We start from the raw sequence: 22,966 nt of genomic DNA, 5'->3' as shown, positions 1-22,966 counted from the left end.
GCCCGCTGAGCTCTGAGAGCCTCCGTGCCCTGAGCTCCACCTCGTCCTCTCCTGAGAGTCTCTTCACAGGAGCCACCTGAACCCAGCTCCCCGCTTCCCAAACCTTTGTTTGGCAAACGCTGCAGGGACCTCCTGGCTGTTATGGAAACCCAGACTATCTGGGTTGACAGATTTAAGGACCGCCGGGGAGGGCTTGGGACTGAGAACGAGCTCCTGTCACCCTGAGGCCCTGGGCTCACACCTGGAGTCTCTCTGGGCCGCTGTTTTTTCACTTGCACAAGGCCTTCAGCAGGGCTGGGGTGTCCAGCACGGAGAGGAGGAGGTGGATTTCGGGCAGGGAGGCAGGGTGGTGGCAGTGGCGGTGGGTGGCAGAGCTGCAATGCCGTCACCCTGCCTCCATCGGCCGCCCAGGCTGGGAGGTGGCTCAGAGTGAGTGGGCTGATGAGATGTCCTGGGGCTGCACCTGTGGTCCTCTGGCTCTCTGTCCTGACAGACACCGGGGACACTGAGGCTCTATGTGGCAGGGCCTCTGTCTAGGCTGAGTCCAGGGAGGTTAAGGGAGTCTAGATGGAGCAGAGGGAGTGAGCCCACCCCCAGAGGTCCCTCATGTGGTCCTCACTCCGCGGTCCCTTGTCTCTGAGTAGTCTCCATTCCCAGGCCTGTGCTGAGCCGGCGGTCCAGGGCCGACCCCACCCTTTCTCAGGTGAGGCCCTGCTCTGTGTGGGTTGTGAGTTCAACTCCAGGTCAGGGGCTGAGAGAAGCAACCCAGAGAGATTCCATGTGTGCGCCCATGGCCTCGTGGTGGCAGGAGCTCGTTCTCAGTCCAGAGCCCTCTCTGGTGGTCCTGAAATCCTCTTAGCTTCTCTGGATCTTAGCGTCCTCATTTTACACAAGGAGGAGGTTAGATAAGATTGTCTTCGAGGCCCCTTCTGGATCTGCTATTCTGTGACTCTGGGGGCTCTCCACGCTGGAGTGTGCTCCAGACGCCCAGGCGCCCTGGGTCCGGAGGAGGTGGTGGGCCCCAGGGGACATTCAGCCCAGTGGTGGTAGGACTGCCTGGCTCTGACTAAGTGAGGGTGGTGGGGAGAAGGAGATTTAAGGGCAGCCGGGTCACACTTATTTGGGTGCTGGGGCTGCCGAGCTCCCAACGAGGGGCCCTTTCTGAGTCCTCCAGGCTCCAGGAGGACCAGGGGGACATTCATCAAGCAGGAGAGACCAGCTGTTAGGGAGCTCAAGTCCGCTGCTCTCCTGTGGCCTGAGCCGAAGTGGTGGTTTTGCACTGTTGCCTTGATGGGAGGAGCTGGCTAGATGCACAGTGGGGCAGCAGTCCCCCGGGGGCTCCTCATTCGTTGTTAGTATGACCCAGAGGACGGCCAGAGAGCTTGGCGGGACTCCCCAGCCTTCCCTGGAGGCCGAAGGAAGGCATCCAGTTAGCGCCAACGAGATGGGGTGTACTACCTCCTGCAGACACCCAGATTGTTGGGAAAAGCCCTTCCCAAGCTGGACGTCTGGTCTCCTGGAATACTCTTCAGAGTCATTTCCACTGGCTTTGGAAGGGAGAGAAGATGGAACCCACTCGCGGGCTGTGCTCTGGGTGGTGCAGTTAGCTGCTGGCAGGGGACTAGAGGACTAGGGGAACATCCCCCGCTTTCTTTCTGCACAGAGTCCAGGTGCCGCCCGTCCACAGTGGGGCTGGATTCCGCCGGGAGGGAGGAGACCAGGTGCCATAGTGAGCATGCAGACCACAGGAAGAAAAGGGCTCTTCTGAGTCCTGTGATTTTTGAGTAGCTGCGCAAGTCCGCAGGAGAGTGGAGACCCTTTCACTATGCGCTGGAAGCACTAACTCTTTATTTTATCTGGCCATCATCATAGACCCAGGAAAGAAAGTGAGGCTCAGCGTGGGTAAGAGAATTTGCCCAAGGTTACCCATCTGGTTCGGTGTCCCTCTGGATCAGTGGTCTTTCCAGCCCAGCTTGCTGCCTGCTCTAGGGAGACACGTGTTTGGGGGAAAGTTGCTATGGATGGCTTGCTGCCTTTTTCCTCCTTCTCCCTCCCAGCCAAGACCCTGTGCTCCAGCTCATAGCAAGCTCAGTGTAAGATACAGGGCTGTGACTGGGTAGGTCACGGATGATGAGATTGGGGTGTGACAAGGAGCACGACTGAGGCAGACCAGTGCCACATGAGCCAGAGCCTTGGGTGTGAGCTGAGACTCAGCCATATGCTCACCGCGTGGCCTTAAAAGCTGGCCCCACCATCCTCCTCAGTAAAATGGTGGTGATAACGTCTACTGGCCAGGACCACATGAGCTAGCGGATTAGGATGTGTTGTGAACATTACATAAACATAAACAACAGTGCCTGCACTGTGCTTTGCACATAACACGTGGGGGAGAAAATCGGTTGGCACAGACTCTCTGTTTCTTAATAGTTTAGGAATGAGCACACATACACGCACACACACACATACCTACACACACCCCTCGTGCTCACTCAGAGAGTGATGACAACCTTGTTTAAGTGATTGAAAGCTGGCAGCGTGGCCTGTCACAATGGCCCCACAGCTGGGGTGTGAATGGGTTGGTTTTCTAGATTCCCGCACAGAGTCAGCAAACTGGAATTGCAAGCCTACTGTGTGCCAGTGGTTGTCGCCACTTAGGTTTTCTCATTTGGTCCAGTGAGGGGCTATCTCGGGCCTGGTATGGGGAGGGTTGGCCTCTGCTGGGTCCCGTCAGTCTGCACCAGGCCATAGGCTCCTCCCTGTAGGTAACATTCATTCTATAGATTTTTACTGAGCACCTTGTACATGTCAGACCTGGCGAAGGTGCTGGGGAAACCGTGAACTAGGCAGACAGGCATGCTGCCTATGGAACTCACAGTCTTCGGGGGAGATGAGCATCTGAGTTCTGTGAGTAATTAGTGAAACCACGGTAAGAGGCATGGAGGAGAAGTCCAGAAAGTGATGAGCACATAGCTGGGGGATGTGCGCTTCTCTGGGGGTCTGGAGGGCATCCTGGGGACATGAGGTTCAGGCTGAGGTTTTAGGGGACCCCGTGAGGATTCTAGTCACCTTGGGCTGGCTTTGCCTGACCTCATGGTCACTTGAGGCCCTTCCTGAAGAGAGTTGGCCAACCCCTTCATCCCAGGGGGCTCCTTTTCCATCCCAGGCAAGGGCAGATCAAGGTGAAAGCCAGTGAGCGCCAGAAACAGCCCACCAGGGATTTGCTCTCACCTGAGTTACCTGTCAGTGTGGATTCACAGAGCAGAGCTGATGCTGTTCCCACAGAAGCCCTCTCCCTAACCCATCCTTCCACACTCCTCCAGGGCACAGCCTCCAGGGGAGCCTTTAAGCAATGCAGGCCTCCGTTGCCCATTCTTTCCCAGCTGGGGCCCTGCTCGTATCCGGGGGTGCCTGGTGATGTTGCCTGGTGATGTTCACGTTCATGTCTCACCTGAGTCTGATTTCTGGAAAGCCCTCAAGGGCAGCAGCTGTGAGCTGGGGAGGAAGGCTCACCCTTCTTCCTTGGTACCATTGGGAGGACTGTATTCATCACAGATCTGGCCCTTCCCCCTAGACGGGATGAAGTCAACCTCTTGAGTTGTTTCCTTGGTGAAGTTGGAAACACTGGAAACAATAGATGAATATTTTGTAGTCTGGTCCTTTGGAGGGGGCAATGGAGAGGCAGGAGTGGGTAGCCAGTGAGAGACTGATGGGTTTAAGTCACTAGGGCTGTAAATGCAAAGTTAAACAGATGTTAAAAAAAAAAAAAAAAGGATGCTTGCTAGGGAATAGCTGGTGGTACAGAATGGACCTTTGCCCGAGGCTTCAGCATCCCCTGGGGTTGGCAAAGTGTATCTGCCTTGGGGTTGGAGAGGTAGGGCCCCACTAATGCCACAGGCTGGATGTGTGATCTTGGGCAATTTCCTACACCTTTCTGCCTGAGTTTCTTCTCTTTTGTGAAATGGGGAAAAGAAAGACTCTTTGCAGAGGTTCGATGAGCCTGGTCTAGTCCCTGGTTGGTTGCTTGCTTGCTTAGTTGCTTCAGTTGTGTCCAACTCTTTGAGACCCTATGGACCATAGCCCACCAGGCTCCTCTGTCCATGGGATTTTCCAGACAAGAAAGCTGGAGTGGGTTGCCATGCCCTCCTCCAAGGGATCTTCCCGACCCAGGTATCGAACTCAAGTCTCCTGCGTCTCCTGCATTGCAAGTGAATTCTTTACTAGGGAAGCCCCTAGTCCCTGGCACTGGGTACTAAAGATGTGTGGGCTCCTTTCCCGCATGTCCTTCTCTCTCTCCACAGTGCTGGGCACAAAGTTCCCTTCAGGAGTCAGGAAGGAGTGGGTACAGGGAGGTGTGGGCCTCTCTGGGGAGCCCAGCTGGAATGGCTTTCTGAGGACCGCAGGCTGGAGGCATGGATATCAGAGCTGGTGAGTCTTCCCCAAAGGCCGGGTGCAGTGTTCTGGGGCTCCTGCAATAATCAGGACAGCGTAAGTGGCCTTGGGAGGGCTGCAGAGCAGAGATTCTTTGAAACAGGGAATTGGGAGGCTAGGAGGGAGGAAATGAACACTTATGAAGAGTCTGCTCCGTGCTTGCCCTTGAGCTAGGTGCTTTAGCACCCATTGTGTGAGTGTATAAATTTAGAAGCATAGAACTTTAAAGTCATCTCAGAACTGGAAAGGACATAAAAACATCTATTTCAGCCTCTGTATTTTATATATGGAGAAATGAGGCTCAGAGAGGGCAGTAATTTGCCTAAGGTCACACAGGAAACTAGTGGCAGAGCTAGGTTAGAAACTGCCCAGGCCAGGACAGTTGGGGCAGAGCAGAAAGAGCACAGACTTTGGAATTAGTCTAAGTCTGATTACAAACTTGCTTACAGTATGACCTAGAGAAACTTACTTCCTGAGCCTCAGTTTGCTCAGCTGTAAGATGGGATAGCAATACTCGACTCAAGTGGTGGCCATGAAATAGAAATGAGATTACCTGGGTAAAGTGCCTGATATGATGATGGGGCTCTGTGGGCTTGAATCCTTTCCCCTCTCAGCCCTGCCCCCTCCCCACTTGGCTCAGGGCTCTGACCACACCCACAGGGACTCCAAAGAGCCCTGAGCTGGTCCAGCCTTGTGTCCCCCAGGGTGCCAATAAACAGGAGGCCTGGGGCACTCATTCATTTTCTCATTCAGTTATTCTTCAAGTGCTTACTAGGAATCTCGAGTGTGTGCTAGGCATTGTCTGGGTGCCTGGGCTTTGTTGTTGCCGTTGTTCAGTTGCGACGTTGTTCAGTTGCTAAGTCGCGTCCAACAATTTGTGACCCCATGGACTGCAGTGCACCAGGCTCCCCTGTCCTTCACTATCTCCCAGAATTTCCTCAGATTCATGTCCATTGAATCGGTGATGCCATCTAACCATCTTATCCTCTGCCGCTCCCTTCTCTTCCTGCCCTCCATCTTCCCCAGCATCAGGGTCTTTTCCAGTGAGTCAGCTCTTCACATCAAGTGGCTAAAGTATGGGAGCTTAAGCATCAGTCCTTCCAGTGAATGTTCAGGGTTGATTTCCTTTAGGATTGACTGGTTTGATCTGCTTGCCGTCCGAGGGCTAGAAAGGAGCAAAAACAGATGTAGCCTCTAGCCTGACAGAGTTTTCAGTTAGATGGAGAGGAGAAGCATTAATTAAAAAAAAAAAAAAATCATACAAATAAATTCAAAACAATACGTGTAATAGGAGCTTTGAAGGGAAAAATGTGGAACTATGAGAGCGTTTAAACAGGAGATTTTGTTTAGAGGAAGCAGGGAAGAGTCTCCAAGGAAGAGAAGTTTGAGCTGAGACCTGAAGGGAGAGTAGGACATAAGTGAATAAAGATAAAAGCAAAGAGTAGGTTTTAATCTCTTGGCTGGGAAGTTCCCCTGGAGGAGGGCATGGAAACCCACTGCAGTATTCTTGCCTGGAAAATCCTACGGACAGAGGAGCCTAGTGGGCTATGGTCCATGGTGTCCCGATGAGTCGGATACAACTGAAGCACCTGTGCACACATTCAAAGAGTATTCCAGGGTTTTGTGTGTGTGGGAAACAGTACGTGTGAAGGCCCTGGGGAGAGAGGAAGGGACTGATAGATGGCCAGGGGGCCTGGATGGAGGACCAGGTCAGGAGGGACAACTTGAGAGCTTGGAAGTACTCACAAGGAGTCTGATTTGGACCAGGCAGCACATTCGGATGAGGCAGGAAGACCAAGGCTGTGATTCTAAAGTGGAGACCAGGCTAAAGCTTGGCTAAAGGGACTTCCCTGCTGGTCCAGTGGTGAAGAATCCACCTGCCAATGCAGGGGATAGGAGCTAGATCCCTGGTCCAGGAAGATTCCACATGCACAGGGGCAGCTAAGCACATGCACTACAGCTACTGAAGCCTGCGTGCCTAGACCCTGTGCTCTGAAACAGGAGGAGCCACCACCCCGAGAAGCCGGCACACCACAACTAGAGAGTAGCCCCTGCTCGCCACAGCTAGAGAAAAGTCCAAGTGCAGCAAGCAACACCTCGCAAAGCCAGAAACAATAAATAAAGAAATAAAAAATTTTAAAAATGCTGGCTATAGGTCCAGAGAGAGAGACAGAAATGAAAGTAATAATAAAAATCATAAATAGATTGCTAGTCCTTGGTGGAGAGGAGGGAGGTAGAAGTGAAAAATGAGCAAATTCATCATATAAGTGAACAGTGTCAAATTCATTTATGTCAAAGCCTTAATGATTTGGATTCATCGTTGAATAAAAGCCAAAGCCCTCACACTGGCTGATTCCCCACCTCCCCAGTCCAGCTCCTCTCACTGTCTGCCTTTTTTACTGCTCCTCCAGCCAGCCAGACCATCCCCACCCAGATTTCCTTGTGGAACCCAGAGGGGTCAGGCGTGCTCCTCCTGTGGGGGTTTTTACACTGGCTGTTCTCTCTGCCTGGAGCCCTCTTTCCCTGACCTTTTTCTGACTTGATTCTTTGATCTAGGCAGAGCTGAGAGCGAGACCCTCAGGATTCAAGATTCTTAAATGTTTGGGGAACTTCTGAGAAGATCCTGTAAGTCAGGAGTCCCCAACCTCTGGGATCTAATGGCTGGTGATCTGAGCTGGAGCTGATGTAATAATAATAGAAAGAAAGTGCACCATAAATGTAATGAACTTAAATCATCCTGAAACCACCCCGTCCGACCCCTGGTTCGTGGAAAAATTGTTTTCCATGAAACTGATCCCTGGTGCCAAAAAGGTTGGGGACTGCTGCTCTAAATGGTCTATGAGGTTGTGGCTGTTCTGTGTGTGAAGTGGGCAAATAATCTCCCAGCGATTATGAGCATTTGTTTCTCAAGACCTGGGTCCAGTCAGCTTCAGGTATTGAGCACTCTGCTCTTCTGCCCGCACCCTCAAGCCCCAGCTCCACCCAGACTGGCCACTCTTGGTCTTAGGCTGGTGCCTGAGCCTTTGGGGGGGGAGGTGCAAGCCTTAAGCTGTCCTCCTACTCAGAGTGGGAGCCATCAGCGTTATCCTTCAGCTGTTGTTTGCATTCTGAAAATGCATTTGTTCTGTTTTGGAGCCACAGAGCACAGGAAAGCCTCAGTCACCGGGGGCGAACTATTTCAGTTTGCTGGGGACCATACTGGTTTAGTGCTTTGTTGCTGAAAGCCCCAGTTTCAGGTGGAGCCCTGGGTCCTGGGCGCTGGAGTGGTTGGTCACCCTGTGAGTCAGTTCAGACAGACTCATGCAGCCTCTAAAAGCTGTCCCCTTGTTCCCTCCATCCAGCTTCTGAATCTCTCAGCAATAACAGAAGTCCCTGGAGGGCTTAACAGAAAGATAAAAGCTTTTGGCTAGAGACAGTGGTTTAGTTGCTAAGTTATGTCCAACTCTTGAGACCCCATGGACAGAGGAGCCTGGCAGGACACAGTCCATGGGGTCACAAAGAGTCAGATACGACTAAGCACATGGCACATAGATCTTCACTGCAGCATATGGGATCTAGTTCTCTGACCTGGGATCGAACCCAGGCCCCCGGCACTGGGAGCACAGAGTCTTAACCACCAGACCACCAGGGAAGTCCCTACATTGCTTATTTCAATGGCCAAAATGAAACAAAGGAGATAAACACGATTTCCAAGACATTCTAAAAGTCACAAAAGAGAGGTGATTGTCTTCAGATCAACTCTTTTCCTGGATTTCCACTCTAGCATTGACTTTGATGAGCCGGGGGCATCATCAGATTGCACTCACTCGATGAACGGAGTATTCTTGAAGGGCTGGTCTGGGCAGGGGATGGACTCATGCAGAGGAGAGAAGACCAATGGGCTATTACTCAGAGCTGAACATGCTCTATTTCCTGTGAGGTTTTCCTCTGTTGCCTGTGGCCCCTCCATTTGGCTCAAATCCATTTTCAATTCGTTTAGCACCCACCGTGCGCCAGCCACCAGGGAGGAAAACAAAGATGATGAGCTTTGGCCTCTACGTGAAGGAGATTACAGTTTGAGTGGAACATGGAAAATTAAATTATTTTGGAGGAGTTACATAGCAATACACGAGGGTGGATCATCAGAAGAGACGTTCCAGGACAAAGAGGGTTCGTTACCGATCAAGAGACATAGAGAAGAGCATCCCAGAGGAAGGAGACATAGAGGGCTGCAGGACCCAGAGACCTGATGGAAGAGGGGAGTGGGGTGACAAACCCCTGATATGTATGATCTTGGAGCAGGCTTGGGATGCAGGTGTGACTGCCTCGATTTTTTGTTTATTTGTTTATTTTTTTCCAGTGTTTAAACTCTTTATTTTGTACTGGAGTATAGCTGATTAACAATGTTGTAATAGTTTCAGGTGCACAGCAAAGGAACCCAGCCATACATATACATGTAGCCGCTCTCCCCCAAACTCCCCTCCCATCCAGGCTGCCACATAACAATGAGCAGAGTTCCATGTGTTCTACAGTAGATCCCTGTTGGTTATCCATTTTAAATATAGTAGTGTGTACATGTCCATCCCAAATTCCCTAACTACCCCTTGCCTCTATTCATTCTCTAAGTCTGTGAGTGACTGATTCTATCTATACATATGGCAAAGGCCAAGATGCCCAGCTGATAACTTTGGTGCAGAACCCAGGCCTATCTTCATCTCAACTTTTTCCGAGAGCAAGGTCTCCCATGAGCTAGGCCCTGAAATTTGGGAAGGATTGACTAGTCAGGGAAAGGAGAGCCGTAAGCAAGGGTGTGAGTGAAGAAAGACCCTACTGCATGTTGGGGCATTAGCCAGCTGGCCTGGAGGGGGAAAAGCCAGCCTTCTCCTGGGCAGTAGCATCTCCAGTCTACCATGGGGTAGACACTTGAGCCTCCAGAATTTTGCACATGCTGACTGCTGTTCTCCTCAGAACCTCTCCTCCCCACACTCAGGAGCACCCAATGGCTTTCCCTTGGCCTTGAGTCAGAGGCTAGCATCCTCCAAGAAGACCCAGTAAATCCCTAGTGGTAACAGTAATGATAACAACACCATCTCACCTGTACAATGCGTTTCTATCTACACAGTCCTTTCATTTGAGACCTGAAACAAACCATGAAGAAACACATCCTGATGATTGAGCACAGGCCAGGGCTCCAGGCAGGTTACTCACTGTTTATTGCTGTGTATGCAGCACATAAGAGGTGCTAACAAACATTTATTGGGTCTCACTCCATTTGTGTGTACCAGATTCCAGCCCCTCTGTGTAAAGCAAGCAGCATTTCTGTCCTTCTCTCCTGGAGTTTGTTTGGTGTTCTCTGTGCCCAGTGGCCCCATGTCTCAGCGAAGCGGAAGCTGTTGCAAAGCCCATGTGCATTTATAACTATTGAGTTCCAGGTTGAAAGAAATCTGAGTTTTTCTCTATGCTTAGATTCTCTGTGTTCAACTTAGTTTCATGTGAGAAATTGAATAATGACACTTTATCCTTGTCCTTTTTTTTTTTTGAGTAAAATATAAAAATTTGCCATTTTAACTATTTTAAGTGTATAATCCAGTGATGTTAACCACATTCACAATGTTGTACAAACGTCATCTTATCTATTGTCAAAACTTTTTCACCACTCCAGACAGAAACTCTGTACTCATTAAGCAATAACTCCTATTCCAGCCTCCATTCTGCCCTTGGTAAACTCTAATTTATTTTCTGTCTCTATGAATTTATCTATTCTAGCTATTTTATATAAGTGGATGATAGTATATTTGTCCTTTTGTGACTGGCCCTTTCAATGTTCATCTGTGTTGTAGCATATAGAAGAATTTAATTCCTTTTCACGACTGAATAATGTTCCACTGTATATATATGTACCATATTTTGTTTAATCCGTTCATTTTTTAATGGACACTTGGGTTGTTTCTGCTTTTTAGCTATTGTGAATAATGCTGCAACTATCTGAGCCTCTATTTTGAGTTCTTTTGGGTATGTACCTAGGAATGGAATTTCTGGGTCATATAGTAATTTGGGCTTCCCTGGTGGCTCAGACGGTAAAGAATTTGCCTGCAGTGCAAGAGACCCAGGTTCAATCCTTGGTTTGGGAAGATCCCCTGAAGAAAGGAATGGCTACCCACTCTAACATTCTTGCCTAGAGAATCCCCTGGACAGAGGAGCCTGGTGGGCTACAGTCCGTGGGGTCACAGAGTCAGACATGACTGAGTGACTGACACACACATAGTAATTCTACATTTAGCTTTTTGAGGAACTGCCAAACTGTTTTTCACAGTGGCTGCACCATCCCACTAGCAAAACTCCAGGGTCCCGATTTCTCTAAATCCTCACTAACACTTGTTATTTTCTGTTCTTATTGTTGTTGTTTATAGCCATTCTATTAGCTTTGAAGTGGTATCTCATTGTGGTTTTGATTTGCATTTCCCTAATGACTAATGGTGAGGCATATTTTCATGTACTTATTGGCCATTTTTTTAAATTAACCCCCTTTTTTTTTCTTATTGGCTGTTTGTATCTCTCCTTTGGAGAAATTTCTATTCAAATGCTTTACTCATTTTAAAAATGGATTTTCCTCTTGTTGTTGAGTTGTAGGAGTTCTTTATATATTCTGAATATCAAACTCACCTGATACACACCTTGCAAAGATTTTGTAGGTTGTCTTTTCTCTTCCTTAATATTGTCCTTTGATGAACAAGCTTTTATTTTAATGAAGTTCAATTTATATACTTTTATTTTGTTGCTTATACTTTGGGTGATGTATTCTAATCATTGCCAAATCCGAGATCATATAGAATTATCCCCATTTTTTTTTTTAAAAAGAGTTTTATGGTTTTAGCTCTAATTTTAAGTTTTTGATCCATTTTGAGTTAGTGGTTTATATGGCATGAGGTAAGGTCTAAAGCTTCATTCTTTTGCATGTGGAAATCTAGTTGTCCCAGCACTATTTTTTGAAGAGACTATTCTTTCCCCCAGTTGAGTGGCCTTGGCAGCCTGTGTGTACTCAGTAGCTCAGTTGTGTCTGACTCTTTTGCGACCCCATGGACTGTAGCCCACCAGGCTCCTCTGTCCATGGAATTTTCCAGGCAAGAATACTGGAGTGAGTTGCCAGAATCAATTAGCCATTAATGTATAGGGTTATTTCTGGGCTCTTGATTCAACTCTGTTTAGATTACTGTAGCTTTGTGGTAAAATCTGAAGTTGGGAAGTGTGAGTTTTCCAACTTTGTTCTTTTTTTTCCCAGGACTGTTTTTTATATTCAGGGCTTCTTGTGATTCCATGTGAATTTGAGAATCAGTATTTCTCTTTCCATGGAAAAACCTGCTGGAATTTTGATAGAGACTGTTGAATCTGTAGATTTCTTTGAGTGGCATTGACATCTTAGCAATTGTAAGTCTTCCTACCATAAATGTGGAATGTCTTTCCATTTATTTAGGCCTTCTTTAGTTTCTTTCAGAAATGTTTTTTCAGGTTTCGGGGTAAAAGTGTTTCACTTTCTTCGCTACATATGTTCCAGGGTATTTTATTCTTTTAGATGTTGTTATAAATAGAATTGCTTTCTTAATGTCCTTTTCAGATTGCTCATTGTTGGTATATAGCAACACAACTGATCTCTGCATGTGGTCTTGTACCCTACAACTTTGCTGAATCTATTAGTTCCAGTAGCTTTCCTGTGGATTCTTCATGATTGTCTATATATAGGTTTATGTCATCTAAGTATAAAAATTGTTTTATTTCTTTCTTTTGAATGCCCATCCCTGGTGGTTCAGATGGTAAAGAATCTGCCTGCAATGCAGGAGACCTGAGTTCGATCCCTGGGATGGGAAAATCCCCTGAAAAAGGGAATGGCTCCTCACTCCAGGATTCTTGCCTGGGAAATCCCATGGACAGAGGAGCCTGGCAGGCTATAGTCCATGGGATCACAAAGAGTTGGATACGGCTGAGCGACTAACACTTTCGCTAGCTTTTTTTTTTTTTTTACCTAATTTATCTGGCTAAACTTCTAATAAATGTTGAATAGTAGTGGTAAAAGGGGGCATCTTGTCTTATTCCTGATCTCAGGGGGAAAGTCTTTCATCATCGAGTATGATGTTAGCTGTCCACTGCCCTTCTGATGATGGACCACTCCTAGGGCCCTGAGTCAGGTGGGAATGGGGGATATTATCTGCTTTATTACTGAATAAATATATTTCTCCTGAAAGAGAATGTGTTAGTCTTTTGGGGCTGCTATAGCAAATTACTGTACACTCAATAGCTCATAAACAATATAAATTTATTTCTCACAGTTATGGAGCTGGGAGAACCAAGATCAAGGCACTGGCGGATTTGGTGTGTATGGAGGGCTTGCTTCCTGATTCATAGATGTCCATCTTCATGCTGTGACCTTACATTCGGAATGGGCAGGGAAACTCCCTGGGGTCTCTTTTATAAGGACGCTATTTCCATTCATGAGGGCCTCACCTTCACAACCTAATCACTTCCCAAAGGCCCCACTTCCTAATGCCATCATATTAAGGAATTGGGATTTCCTCATGTGAATTTTGGGAGTACATTTTCAGTGTATAGCAGAGAATCCTATCTGGAACCTATTCAAAGAAAGTACCCACTAATTCAAAAATATTAACTTCATGGCAACACCAATCACACTAATAAAATGTTAGTTGAACTAACAACCTCCCCCTACAAACCACCCCCCTGCCGCGTCCCCCACCCCCCACTAATTGTTAAGTTCCTGCTATGTTGCGGGTGCTTTCATTACATCATTTGATCCTATGATAGCCCATGGAAGCAGGTTTTTTATTATTACCTCCCCCATTTTAGAGGTGAGGAAAGGAAGGTTACCGGGCAAGGTGATTTATACAGCAGGCAGGTATTTGAAAGAAGTTAGGTGTGTATGATGACTTTCCTGATTTGTAAATTGACTTCTTGTTTTCTGTCCAGTAGTTTTCAAGGAGAGAGAGTGATAACTGCCCTTCTTTGCAGGGTGTTTCAGAACCTCCCTGGGGGTGGAGGGAAGGAAGACTTTCTTAAAGACACTGCCACCCCTCAGCCCATCCTGACTGATCACTCATTCAGGTGTGATCTGACCCCAGTAGGGAATCATTGCTGCAAGGGTTCACCATGACTACGGAGCTTGCTGCAAACTGCAGTGGTAAGCAGTGGAAAAAATGTCGAGGGCCACTGCAAACCACAGCATCCTCTTTCTTTCACATTGTTGATGTCACCAGATCAGCTAGAGAGACTTGGGGACTTGATTCCATCAGAAGATTCCAAGGGGGAACACTTTCTGAGGATTAGGAGCACCATCCTTGGAACTCAAGGAGAAGTGCTGGGCCAGGCAACTTTGTCCTACCCCAAACCCTGCATTGTTAACTCAGGAGTAATCAACACTCTTAGGGAGATTAGCTTTATCGTGAAACTGCAGCCACAGGTACTTGGATAATTCATAGCCAATGGTTAGTTTCTGCCTCAAATTTCCAGGTCACTGGAGCTCTGTAAGATCCTATTCTGGACAATGATACAAGACCCAGTTGGTGGACTTGTGTGTCTTCCATGGAAAAAGGGCGGACATGATCCTGGAATAGAGAATCCTGACTGCGGGGAGAGGGTGGTGGGGGGCAGCTTGTAGAAAAGTCTTAGGTTTTCTGAGTCCAGAAAACCCAGGACAGGGGAAGACTACATGTTTGCTCTCTTGATCTTGAGGGGGTTAAATTTCCTTTCCTTTTCTTTCTTTCTTTTTTTTTTGCCTCATTTTCTGCATTTTAGTTGGAAGGGGGACCTGGTGAATTTACTTCCCTGCTCCCTCTGTCCTGCTTGGAGCAGGATTTACTGAGTCTCCTTGCAGCGCTGGCCATTTTGATGCCCCGTTTATGTTTTCAGCACACATTAGAATCATCAGTTCATGATGAGACTTCCCTGGCCTGTAGATGGCCACGAGGACAAGCTCACCAAGAGGCACATCTATTGAAATTCTAAAAACATACATATAAACAAACAAAGCCGAAGGGAGAGGGGTAACCCTGCCTCCTATTTCCCCAACAATTGGTCCTCTTTAGAATAAATTCAGAAGGTCTTTATTGTCTCGATTCAATTTAGCAAATACCTGTGTGATAACGCAGGTTAGAGGCAGTTCTTGTCTTTATAGAATTCAAAATCTGCTTGGATACTCAATTTCGACAAACTACTCTCATCACTCATTTCTCTGTTGCCCCATCCTCCCACCTGTCCCTGTCAGCTCCATGCTGTTCCTTGCTTGCAGGCTTGAAACCTTGGAGTCCATCTCTTCTCCACCCCCCGCTTCATTCTCTGGTTTGTCCAGGACAGTCCTGGCTTAAGTCTGTTGTCCCGGTGTAATTGCAATGGCTCTCCTATCATCATCTAAAGTGTCCAATTTCAGGTGATAAGTAACTGATCAGCCAGTCTGTAACTTTGAGAGGCCAAGGCTGTCCTCCCATCCCTCTCCATGCCCGGCACATGTACCCCAGTGTTCACTGCGGCACTATTTACAATAGCCAGGATATGGAAGAAACCTAAATGCCTGTTGACAGAGGAATGGATAAGGAAGATGTGGTACATATATTCAATGGAATATTGCTCAGCCATAACAAGGAACGAAATTGGGTCATTTGTAGAGATGTGAATGGACCTAGAGTCTGTCATACAAAGTGAAGTAAGGAGAAAGAGAAAATCAGATGTGTATATTAACTCATATATATGGAATTGAGAAAAATAGTACTGATGAACCTATTTACAGGACAGGAATAGAGACGCAGACATAGAGAATGGACTTGTGGACACAGTGCAGGAAGAAGAGGGTGGAACGGATTGAGAGAGTACCACTGACATATATACAATACCATATGTAAAATAGATGGCTAGTGGGAAGCTGCTGTATAGCACAGGGAGCTCAGCTTGGTGCTCTGTGATGACCTAGATGGGTGGGAGGGAGGCTCAAGAGGGAGGGTATATATGTGATTACTGTTGTACAACAGAAACTAATACAACATTGTAAAGCAATTATACTCTAATAATAAAATTTTTAAAAAGGCATGTTGCTGCATCTTCCCTGCCACCATCCTGGCTCAGACGCTGTCACCTCCTGCCTGGACTGCTCCAGTTCCCTTCTGTGTGGTCTCCTTACTTCCAGTCCACTCGGCAAACTGTTGCCTGATTCGTCCTTTCAAAAGACAGTGTTCTGTGCTCACTCCATTGGCCCCTTGCTGGATACAGCACGTAAGTCAGGCTCCTGAGTCTGGCACTTAAAATCCTTTGTAGCTCAGCCTCTGCTTTTGTCTTCTCCCTTTTGGCTTCTCTAAAATTTATACTGTCATTAGTCAATGCCCTGTTCCCTGACCTGCCCTTTAGGAACCACTGTTGCTCACGAAGGACTTTCCTGGTGGCTCAGTGGTAAAGAACATGCCTGCCAATTCAGGAGACTTGAGTTTGATCCCTGGATTGGGAAGATCCCCTGGAGAAGGAAATAGCAACCCACTCCAGTATTCTTGCCTGGAAAATCCCATGGACAGAGGAGTCTGGTGAGCTTCAGTCCATGGGGTCGCAAGAGTTGGACACGACTTAGCAAGTGAGTACACATGCATGTTGCTCACGAAGAGTTCATGCTTGGCAGTTCCCACAGAAGCAATCCCTGCACGTGTGTCCTTCAGCCCAGCGTGGGCGCCCACCTCTCCATACAGTATTCTGTGACCAGCTGTCCCTCGGTGCTCCCTTCTCCTCTGAACTCCTTGGCCTCAAGCAATTATTGCTGCACAACTCTTTTAGCATCTAATCACGTACTGCCTCATGACTTTCCCTATATTGCTCTCTTGCACGAGGGCTGCAAGTATTTGCGGTAATTTCACTTTGGTTCTCATAAACCTTTCTCCTCAATGAAATTGCAGGTTCCTTGAGGCCAGGAGCTGAGCCTTATTCATGCTTATATTCCTCATGGCACCAAGTGCCTGGTTGTTGTTTTTCAGTTGCTAAGTTGTGTCTGACTCTGCGAGACCCCATGGACTGTAGCATGCCAGGCTTCCCTGTCCTGCACCATCTCCTGAGGTTTGCTTAAACTCATGCACATTGATTTGGTGATGCCATCCAACCATCTCATTCTCTGTCGCCCCCTTCTCCTCTTGCTCTCAATCTTTCCCAGCATCAGGGACTTTTCCAATTGGCATTTCACATCAAGTGGCCTAAGTATTGGAGTTTCAGCTTCAGCATCAGTCCTTCCAATGACTATTCAGGAATGATTTCCTCTAGGATTGACTGATTTGATCTCCTTGCTGTCCAAGGGACTCTCAAGAGTCTTCACCAGCACCACAGTTCAAAAGTGTCAGTTTTTTGGTTCTCTACCTTCTTTATGGTCCAGCTCTCATATCCATAAGTGACTAGTGGAAAAACCATAACTTTGACTATATGGACCTTTGTAGCAAGGTGATGCCTCTGCTTTTTAATGTGGTGTCTAGGTTTGTCACAGCTTTTCTTCCAAGGAGCAAGCATCTTTTAATTTCATGGCTGCAGTCATCATCTACAGTGATTTTGGAGCCCAAGAAAATAAAATCTGCCACTGTTTCTATTTTTTCCCCATCTATTTGCTATGAAGTGATGGGACCGGATGCCTGGTAGGTATAAAGAAATTCTTCCCATAAACCCCGAATTGGTGCTCAGCTAGGAATCCTGGGATTGGAAGGACCCTTATAATCAGGTAGTTCAGACTCTCATTTTGTAGCTGAACAGAAAAGTGAACACAAAAGACATCAACAGACTTGCTCAAGGTGACCCAGCTCTGCAAATGGCATAGACAGGATTCTAATGCAGGCCTTCTCTGTCTGCGGGTTCCATATCCATGGATTCAACCAACCATGGATCAAAAAGTATTTTTTAAAAAATCCAGAAAGTTCCAAAAAGCCAAACTTGAATTTGCCACATGCCAGCAACTATTTACATAGCATTTACATTGTATTTACAACTATTTACATATCATTTACATTCTATTAGGTATTATAAGCCATTTAGAGATGATTTAAAGTACACTATGAGGAGGGAATGGCAACCCACTCCAATATTCTTGCCTGGAGAATACCATGAACAGAGGAGCCTGGCAGGCTATAGTCCATGGGGTCACAAAGAGTCGGACACTACTGAAGCGACTTAGCATCCACGCATACACAAAGCGCAGCATACAGGAGGATGTGCTAGGTTATCTACAAACACGACACCATTTTATATATGGGACTTGAGCATCCACAGATTTTGGTACCCACGGGGTCCTGGCACTGATCCCCCGTGTGTATCAGGGGGTGGCTGTACTTTCCCCAATACCAGGCTCCCACCTGTGTGTTGATTTTATTTTGTGAGTGGATTACAACACTTTAGAAGCATGAGTAGGCATTTAGAAGGCGCAGGCAAAGAAAGTGAGCAAACCAGGAGGACGAAATGGCCTTAGCAGAGTCCCAGAGATGAAACTTGCTTGGCATAATTATGTGGGGAGAGCAGTCAGGTCTAAATTGTTCCTATGTGAGAGTTTTGGGGGAGGGGTGGGTTCAGGAAGACCTCCAAGCTCCTGATTTGGGTTGTAAGATGTCTATCACAGAAAGCCACCTGCAAGAGGTTTAGAAGAACGTCTCTTCTCTAAGACACACACCTTTTTCAGAAGGGGCATGGGGAGTGGAGGAGAGCTCAGGAGGGGCAATGGAGGTCACGGGAGGTGCCCGCTTGGAGGCAGCTGCGTTACATTTACTTTGGGTGGTAAGGAAGCCCGACTTGAGCGGTGTTGAGAAGTGCCACTGGTAACGCCGTTATATATAGCTTTCAACTTTAATAAGGTGTTGCAGAAACTATGAACATACACATAACTAAAAACACATTTCGCTGGAAGCCTGATCTCGAATCCCTCTCTACTGCTCCTGTGCGGTGCTTCACGCTGGCAGTAGAGCTGTTAAAACACAATGGAAAGTGGGTAATTGTGCATTATATGGCTTTTGTTTTCCGATTTGAAATATTGACATCCGAAAAGAGAGTGGGATTATCATGGTGGAGGGCACTGTGGGAGAGACTGTGAGAGGGAGGCCGAGGGGGGCAGTGAGCACAGAGGATGGGAGGGCAGGCGTCTGGCTGCTTCTAGTCCTTCAGGTCTTGGCTTTTCCAGCCATAAACCTGGGGAAATTCACACGTCTCAGGGCGTGAAGAGGCTCTGAGCTGACAGAGGATTAGAAAAGGACTCTGGGGTCCTGGCAGAGCTTCGAGGTGAGGGCAGGGGCTGGGAGAAAGAATGTGTCTGCAGGCATCTGGGGGAGATAAGGGCAAATTAAGTCAGGAAACAGGCTGGAATGGTTTCCCAGGAAGCCAGCAGCATCTATGCCTGGGGCCTCTTCAATGACGACCAGTGACCTGAACTGAGAGCCTGAGGGAGCCTCTACCCAGAGCACACGCTCCTCCCCTAAGTAACAGCAACCATAAAGTAATAATAGCTATGCTTTATTGAGTGCCATGTGGCAGGTGCTTTATGTCCATTTCCTAACTTAATTCTTTCAAAGCCCCTCTTTCTGGGTGGAACCGAGGCCAAGTTGGAGGACTCCCTGCCATGTCTCTGGGGTCTCCAGCCCCTCCCTGGTTCTGAGGGCCACAGGAAGTGGAACACTTGGTCAGCACATAAGAAGCAGGCCCAGCTGGTCCTGTTTGTGTGTGTGGAGCAGGGGTGGGGGATGTGGGGGGGGTGGGGGATGCGCAGGGGGCGGGTGGTGGTGGTGAAGGAAAAAGCAATGGCTGGCAGAGAAAGTAGCTGAGTGGGGTTTCAGATGGGAAGCTGATCCTGAGGTACCCTGCGGGGAGCCTGCCCCAGGGGAGACTTAGAAGCACCCGGGTCATCTGGGACAGTCCCCTGTCTCTGTACAGGTGACCCACTTGCTTCGGTGGGGCCTGCAGGGTAATCCACCCTCCCCACCCCCCCGCCGTGCAGCCCTGCAGGGTCTGCCATTGGGTTTGAGGGACGACCTGTCTCCCCAGACAGATTATGTTTGGTTTGCTCGGAAGGCATTTACGGCTTTATAAAGCTCTTAAATTGGCTCTTTCCCCACCCTCAAAACATTTCTTCAAGCTTACAAGGCCAGTTTTAGAATAGCAATTACCAGCTCCAATATCCCCCAGCAAACTCACGCTGTGCTGTTGTATATAAACTGCTCGGGACATTTGTAATGCTGCCACGCCGCCTATCTGCACGGCGGAAAGCCCCGTCTGTCCCAAGGAGTCTGCAGAGCCCCTTTCTCAGCTCTAATTTATGGGCCACATAAAACTCTGTGAAGTTGCCCTGCATCTTTCTGAGGCAAAGTTGAGGTTTTTTTTACTGTTTCAAGCTGCTAATTTTTACCATTTAAAGCCAGCCTTCTGCCCGTGCCAGTGTGCATGTGTGCATACAAGTTGGCCACTTTAATTTATGTGCCTCTTTCTCTCTCCGGGATGCTCATAACTTACAAATGTGTGCATAATGTACAGTCAGTTCTTCCTGGTTACGAGAGAGGTTTGGCAGCTTTGTCCTGTGCCCGAGTTAACCCGGACTCCCTCTCGCTCCCTCCTCAAACCTAGGGAGGGGGCCCCGGGGTGGAGACGGAGAGGGACACTGGCCTGGGAATAGGAACTGGTGAATAGCAGGAATTCACCATGCGAACCTGGTCCAGGGTCGTTTCTGGTGCTGTGGGATGCAGCGAGCTGGAAAGTCAGAGCCGCTAGAGACCAGGATTTCATGCTGGAAAGAAGCATGTTCCAGGTGGAACCTTCTAAGCCTCAGTTTCTTCATCTGCAGGATGGGGGTACAATTAGAGATTTCTCATTGGGGTGTTGTATCAAGGAGAATGATGGCTGTGAGAGCCCATCCCAAGCTTAGGCAACAAACATCCCAGGGCTGGTTGGTAGCTGTTTCAAGCTCAGAACTGTGGGCAGGGCCCCAGAGGAGGGGGCACGGACAGGCTCAACATAATGCCTCAGGGTTTCCCAAAGTCCAGTCGCGGTGCCTCTGGCTGGACCTCACCAAGCTCTGCTCTGTCATGCGGGGCAGGCCGTGGGAACCCTGGGAACTCGGCTCCTCTTTCCCACCAGGATCCTCTGATCCCTGGGTAAGAGCTCCTTGGCACCCCCTTCCCCATCTCCAGACCTGCTCCCACCCCTAACCTTTCTTGGGAGCAGTAATCCTCTCCTGACCTTTGCTGACCCTTCTCATCAGGAGATGACACAGGAGGCTTTTCTAGCAGTCTCCCAGGGAGGCTGCTGTCCAGTAGTCTTGAGGTCCAGAGGAAGGAGGTTTGTACCCCGGTCCCCCGTGTCCCTACAGGAGGGCCCTCACGCCCCTCCCACCCTGAGGTGGTATCGCACTATTACACTGGCTGACAGAGGGGGATGTTCAGCCATTCCTTGGGGGTGTGGGTGAGTGCCCCGAATCCCACCCTTCCTTCAGCGTCCCTCTAAGCCTCATTCCTCCTCTAACTGCTTCTGCTGGAATGGTTGCGCTTGGATATTTTGCCACTAACGTGAACTGCACGAGTTTAAAACGGACTCATTCAGCACATTTTAGTGAAGGGAAAGACGCTGTCGCCTATTGAGCATCGACGATTTGGCTGGCAGTGGGCAAAGTGCATTGCATGCTCCTAATTTCATTATCACCACAAATCCTACCAGTAATGATAACTAAAAGGGATGCAGCACTTGCTATGTGCCAGGCCCTGTTCTGAGCTCTTCACATGAACTCAGTCCTCACAACACTTCTATGAAGTAGGTACTATTATTATCCTCTGATATTATAGATAATTCAACCGAGGCACAGAGAGGTTGAGGAACTTGCCCAAGGTCACAGAGCTAGGCATTTGAGAAGACAGGGTTGGCACCTAAGGAGTCTAGTTTCTGAGTTCTTTACTACACAAGAAATATTGCTTCTTTAAGGAAGGTATTTATTATTATTCCATTTTATAAGTGTAAAAGGGCTTCCCAGGTGGTGCTAGTGGTAAAGAACTGGCCTGCCAAAGCAAGAGACATAACAGATGCAGGGTTAATCCCTGGGTCAGGAAGATCCCCTGGAGAAGAGCACGGCAACCCACTCCAGTATTCTTGCCTGGAGAATCCCATGGACAGAGAAGCCTGAGGGTCCATGGAGTCGAAAGACTCGGACACGACTGAAGTGACTTAGAACGCATATAGGTGTAAAAACTGATATTCAGAGAGGTCGAATAACTTGTTCAGTAACAGGTAACTTGGAGGAGGCAGAACCATAATTTGAACAAAGATTGGTCTGACTCCCAAGCCAAAGGTCTTTCTGTCACACCCTCTATCTTTTTGCTAACTGGCTTAAGGTACGGGTTCAAGACACATGGTTTTCCCACCCCCAATTCTTAACATTGTGAGCAGATGAGTAATATCGTAGAACTGAAGTTTTTAAGAAAATATGGATAGTTTGCACTGGGAGACCTGAGAGGCAGGAGCAAGGGGATGAACTTGGCAGGAGTTGGGCAGTGATGGGAGAGGGGGTGTGGTCCAGGGTAGGGTGGGAGGAATGGGCGAGAGGATGCACTTGAGAGCTCTGTTGAAGAATCAGTAGAACCTGGTGATTGACCAGGTACTGGGAGACTGCCCTGGGATGGAATCTCTAGCCTGAAGAGTTGAGGGAGTGACATCCTAGTCATGAAAAGAGCGAGGTTCTTGTGGGACAAGGGTCTCTTTATACGGATGCTGACTCTGAGGCCCCGTGCAAACATCCGGGGGAGGAGTTCTGTGAGCAATGCCTGATCATTTCTCCAACTTCCAAATTTGATTTTGGTGTCATGGCCTCTTGAAGAGTGTGATAGAATGATGGATTCTAGCCCAAGAAAAACGTACACACACACATGTGCACACACATGCAAAGTATGTTGACAATATCCCAGGGAGGATCGCTAGGATTCAGGATCTCCAGGTTACCAGCAGTCGGTTTAGGGCCTCTGTCCCGGCTGAGGGCATCTGCGCTCTGCCACCACTGGGTCTGCTTGGGAAGCTGGAGACAGATGTCCTGAGAGGCTCTGTCTCTGCGTGTTGGACGTGTGGATCGGGCCAGAATTCCTCGAAGAGGACACTTGCCCATTTCGAAGCTTATACCTGGAAACAGCATGGGTGGGGTTTCCTCTCAGACTCTGAGCCAGTGGGAGGGTCATAGGTCATTTCCCCTGGGCTTGTGCATCCCTGGGTGTGCCCCAAACTTGGCCCTGAGTTTGTTCATTTTTTTCCTCTCATCCACTCATGTTGCTGAGTGCTAACTGCGTGTCAGGGGCTGGGCTAGGCATCCCCTGAGGAATGGTGACTCAGGACAGAGCCTGAGCAGGGTCCGAGCCCAGGAGACACTTCCATCAAGTCTGTCTTCTGAGCCTATCGCCAGACCCAGGGGATCTCCCCGGCACCTTCACAGAGTGTTGTGTATTTCTCTCACTGAGAAGTTCCAGTCTGTACGGGGGTGGAAGTGTGGCAGTCAGGGAGGGTACCCTGGGGGTCAGAGGCGGTCCAGGAAGGGAGGGGG

At 48.3% G+C, this 22,966-nt stretch overlaps 1 protein-coding gene across 9 annotated transcripts in view; it reads left to right on the top strand.

Annotated features, from left to right (window-relative positions):
- The window catches only part of PKNOX2 (PBX/knotted 1 homeobox 2), a 288,631-nt gene that overhangs the window by 9,824 nt on the left and 255,841 nt on the right, over positions 1-22,966 (top strand). For 2 of the 9 annotated variants that reach the window (XM_081535119.1, XM_081535124.1), the window contains exon 2: positions 4,299-4,425. The exons of the other annotated variants lie outside the window; for them this stretch is intronic. The gene's annotated coding sequence lies outside the window, so the exon portion shown is untranslated. The remainder of the gene's footprint in view (positions 1-4,298; positions 4,426-22,966) is intronic. 9 annotated transcript variants of the gene reach the window in all.

This window comes from Giraffa tippelskirchi, chromosome 10 (assembly GCF_054371585.1).
Source record: "Giraffa tippelskirchi isolate mGirTip1 chromosome 10, T2T-mGirTip1v1.2.pri, whole genome shotgun sequence".
Lineage (NCBI taxonomy): Eukaryota > Metazoa > Chordata > Mammalia > Artiodactyla > Giraffidae > Giraffa > Giraffa tippelskirchi.
The sequence above is the reverse complement of the archived record's forward strand: the minus strand, read 5'-3'. Positions and strand labels throughout refer to the sequence as shown.